Below are 5,144 nucleotides of genomic sequence, written 5' to 3'. Positions count from 1 at the left end.
GTTGGGGCTCCCGCGGCGGCGGCGGCGGCGGCAGCAGCAGCGGCGGCGGCGGCGGCGACTCTTCCGCCCCCTTCCGTCAGCCGCAGCGGCGCGCCCGAAGCAAGCCTGCGCCTTGCGTCAGTGCGCACGTTCCCCCGGACTCTAGGAGGAAGCGGCCGGAACCTTCGGGACGGGGGTCGAGGGAGGCGCCGGAAAGGAAAGGGAACGATCTCAGCGGAAAAGTGTCTCTTTAGAATAAGAGGAAAACCATAGAGAATGGAGAGAGAGATGGGTGTCTTTAAGAATAAATGCTGGTGCTTTGCCATATAGGCGCTCAATGGTTCATAGTTCTTATTTTATATAGAAAGGAATGGGGGGGGGGGCGGAGGGAGATAATAAATCGGAAACTGAGAATAATCGATAGTGATCATATTCCCAGTTATTGGTTTTTCTCCTTTTTTCTCAAGCGCCCGACGTTTCTTAGCACAGCACAAGACCTTAAATGAGTCGCCAAAGTAAGAATATCACAGCCAACAACCAGGCGAAGGGAGATACTGCTACGTGCAGAGAATTGGATCCTGGGAAATGGGAGAAAGGAAAAAAAAAACGGGAAGGAGTCAAGATCAAGGAGGAGAAATGGAAGAAAGGCTACAGTGACACACCCAAAGGAGAAGGGGGCGTGGACGGTGGACCTCCTAAACAATGAATCCCAATTGCTCACTCTTATTAGATGCAGGGATTGGGACGTAAAGTCCCCGGGGCTCAGCTTCATTTCAGCGCGCAAAGAGTTAACATTGCAGAATTGGCATTAGTCGCCCAGGGTCATTTAAAAAGTACTATCCGCCAATTCTTAAAACCGCAGAAAATGGACACTGTCTAAAATTGCCTGGTTTGCTCGAGGGCTGGTCCCTATTCTGCCGCAGGCAGGATGCCGTCCAATGGCGGTGCCCCTGTTGATTGTGTGCAAGAAAAACAAGGGAATGGTGGATTTCTCGCAGCATGGTTTCCCACCGCTGTTGCTTGTCAAAATCAGCTGGTGGGTCTAATTGTGGGAGTGGCAAAGCAAGGTTAGGGACTCACTTGCCCCAGGCTTTGAATGACTGTTTTGCATGAGTGGATCGAAAGCACCCTAATAATTGACAGGTGGGTGGGAATGGTGAAAGTAGAGGTCGCATGACTATAAGCAGCTTTGCATCTCAAGTTTTGCCCCCTTGTAAATATATTGTGACTTGACCTTGCACTCACATACAAAAGGGATGGGAGTTGTTTTTATCACGGCATGATGCTGCTTCCGTATCATTGTTTCTCAACCTTGGCAGCTTTAAGATGGGTGGACTTCAACTCCCAGAATTGCAGACTGGGGAATTCTGAGAATTGAAGTCCACACATCTTAAAATTGCTGGGATTAAGCAAGATTATATTAGTTAGATGATTGCAGTTGTGTTCCAAAAGTAGAAGTCAGTTCTGCTTTACACTTGTGCATTTATGTACATTTTTACAGATTATTATTATTATTAAAACAAATTATTTAGGGGAATGTGAGTTGTAGAACAGGGGTCTCCAACCTTGGCAACTTTAAGCCTGGCGGACTTCAACTCCCAGAATTCCCTACCCAGCTTTGCTTTCTGGGAGTTGAAGTCTGCCAGGCTTAAAGTTGCCAAGCCCTGTTGTAGGATGTAAAGTAGTTCTGTAGCTTGAAATGCAGGGCCTGTAGAAGAGATACCTACAGATTGTTCCCATTCATCACAAACAGCTCCTCCCACCCCTACCAAAAGTGTCAGAGTGTAAGAACTGGCTATCCCTAACATTAGGGATAGATTCAGGAAGAAATTGGAAGGTACATCAAGGTTTGGACAGGATATTTCAGAGATTTTACATGTAGTCCAGTGGTGGGTTGCTCCCTCCGCCCACCCACCCCCAACATCATCACTGACAAGTGCGTGAGCTCCCGTTGCAAACTCGTAGTAAAGGTAAGTGGAACCCACCCCTGATGTAGTCCTCAATGTATGACCACAATTGGAACCAACATTTCCATTGCTAAGCAAGGCAGTTGCTAAATGACTTGCAGTCAATCTTATAAACTTTCCTGTTGCTATTAAGTGAATCACATAGATGTTAAGCAAATGCAGCTTCCCCCATTGACTTTGCTTGTCAGAAGTGGGCTGGAAAGATTGCAGTTGATGATCCCATGACACAAATAAGACACTAAAGCATCGTAAACACATGCTGGTTGCCAAATACCTGAATTTTGATCAAATTGTTGGAAGAAATCTCCTTCTGGATTCTGCTCCAAGTGGGGAAAAAGACACTGGAAACACGGAGACTGCTTGGAAAGATGGTTTAATGATGAACAGGATCACATGGCTTGAGTTCCTGAACAGAAAAGGGCAGATACAGTAAATCCTCGGGTTTTTATGTTCTCTCTAGCTTTGAACTTCCTGGGGCCCAGAAAGAGTATCCTGATTGGTTGTCAGATTCCCAGGGGGTGGGGGTCTTTGCTAGCTGGCTGATGGTCACATGTGCTTCCCAGGTCACATGCTTCCCAGGTCACATGTGGTGAGTTTCTGCTGCTATTGTGTAGAGGGCTAATCCTATCTTTGTTGGATCTTTGGCAATTCCTACTATGTCTTTGCCTGAAGGAGGTAGATCTTTGTTATGTAGAATAGACTGGCCCAAGCCTTAATGGCCTAATGACAAAGGGTGGGGGCAGGAAGATGGGAGTTGCTTCAAAACATGTTTATCCATTTCTCATCCAGGGAAATATAATATTCTGCCTTTTTCATATTTCCTAAAATATTTCACTCTTCCAGGAAAGGAGTGGGTGCTAACTTCCTACAATATGACCATGGGGTGTGAGGACCAATTGTAAGTCATTTTTTTCAGTGCCATTATAACTTTGAATGGTCACTAAATGAATGTTTGTAAATTGAGGAATGCCTGTACTGAGTAAGCCAGTTTTACATCTCCTATCCTACATAACCGAACAGAGAATTCTAATATAAATTTGATAGCACCAGTATTTCCATCCTGAAATTGGGAATTGATTATTCATGAAGAAACAAAAAAATTTGTACACCGTGATAAGTGTGTAATATGAGCAACTCTACATAATACATATAGTTCTCGACTTACAATCAGGTGCTTGGCAACCAGCATGTATATATGTATAATTGTTGCAGTATCTTTGGATCATGTGATCCTTATTTGTGACCTTCCCATTTGACCTCCAACAAGCAAAGTCAGTAGGGGAAGATGGATTCACTTGACAACCGTAGCAGAGGTGGATTTCAGCAGGTTCTGACCAGTTCTGGAGAACCGGTAGCGGAACTTTTGAGTAGTTCGGAGAACCGGTAGTAAAAATTCTGACTGGCCCCACCCCCATCTATTCTCTACCTCCCAAGTCCCAGCTGATCGAGAGGAAATGGAGATTTTGCAGTAACCTTCCCCTGGATTGGGGAGAGAATGGAGATTTTACAGTATCTCCCCTGCCATGCCACCAAGCCATGCCACGCCCACCAAGCCTCACCCACAGAACCGGTAGTAAAAATTTTTGAAACCCACCACTGAACCGCAGGAATCACTTAACAAATGAAGTGATTTGCTGAAATATCAGAGCAAAAAAGGTTGGAAAATCAAGCGCAATTCACTTAGCAGTTGTCTTGGTTAGCAATAGAAATTCTGGTGCAATTGTGGTTGTGAGTTTAAGAATACAGTTTTACAATTTAGCAAATATCTGAGATAGGATTTCTAGAGGTCTTTGTTCCTTTGTAAAGAAAAGAATAGGGCATACACACTTATTTTGTAATATTTGATTTATTTACAAACACATACGCATTTTAAACCCATTTTGAGTTCTGCAACATTTTCATTTGTAAACTGCTCTTGAACTCCATCATTTCTCTTAATTAGAAGATGTCATTCATTAAAAAAATCCAGTGATTATGAAATCACATATAATCCTGATGAGTCTTTCAAACATTCAGCTACCTACCTTAAGAAAGGAATGGCCAGAGAGTGAATGTCCAGCATGGATGGAGTTAGGCATCTGGAATACAGAGAACCAACCAGCCCTAATCTTTCCTGCAGCACCTGAAATGGCCTTCTACCATTGCTGGAAACCAATAAACCTGTTTCCTGCTGTTTTGGGCTAAGGAGCTGAAAACATTTGTAATGAAAACTTTGTTAGAAACTGGATCTAGCCCAATAACTCAAAGACATAGCCCAATTCTTTTCAGTAGTTTTATTGTTGGTCTGTTGGTACTGGAGGTCACTGACCTTGTACCTTTCTCTTTCAGGTATACATCTGGAATCAACTGTGGAACATGTGGTTGGCCCTTTTGTACCCAGGAGGAGGGGTCAAGAGGTAAGGAGTGGTTACAGGGATTATGGGATATGTGGTTAGTTAACCCTTGAAGGACCGGGTGGTCAGGGAGAAGTAATAGTTAGGCATTTATCATGACAAAACCCCCTCTAAATGCCTAACTGGATACCAGGGGTAATGTATGCGCACATACAGGAAATACACAAGTACAGACATGAATTACAAGCAAACACGCATTTTTGACATTAGGTAAGCATGTTGTTTATGTGGTAGGGGTTTAGTGAGAATATCTGCTGTTTGCTCCTCTGTGTCACAGTGTACTGCTCTAATGAATCCTATCTCTGAAAACTGCCTGACGTGTTTGTATTTAATGTCAATGTGTCTAGAACGCTGACCTATGGCATCGGCCCTAGAGATCTCTATTGCTGCTTTGTTGTCTTCGTGGATAACTATTGGATATGAGGGTTCAGCCCAGATGTCGCAGAGCAGGTCATCGAACCATACTAAATTGTTTGCGGCCTTTGATAGGCAAACAAATTCTGCTTCCGTGGTTGATGTGGCCACCAGTTTTTGCTTTCCAGTGTACCAATGGATGGGGCAATTGTTGAGTAGTAGCACGTAGCCAGAGGTGCTTTTTCTGCATCCTATGTCCCCAGCCCAGTCAGCGTCAGCATAGCAGGTTAGCTTTGGTTTCTCGGATGTTTCTGGTTCTAGGCAGAGTAGGGCATCCGCGCTGAATTTTAAGTATCTGAGTAGTCTTTTGATGGCGTTCCAGTGTATTAACGTGGGCTTGCTTACATGCCTGGACAGTAGATTGACGGCTAAGGCGATGTCGGGCCTGGTC

This window comes from Pituophis catenifer, unplaced genomic scaffold, assembly GCF_029215685.1.
Source record: "Pituophis catenifer annectens isolate HBS135680 unplaced genomic scaffold, rPitCat1.0.hap2 SCAF_1, whole genome shotgun sequence".
In the NCBI taxonomy this organism is placed as follows: Eukaryota; Metazoa; Chordata; class Lepidosauria; order Squamata; family Colubridae; genus Pituophis; species Pituophis catenifer.
Note: the sequence above shows the minus strand (reverse complement) of the source record.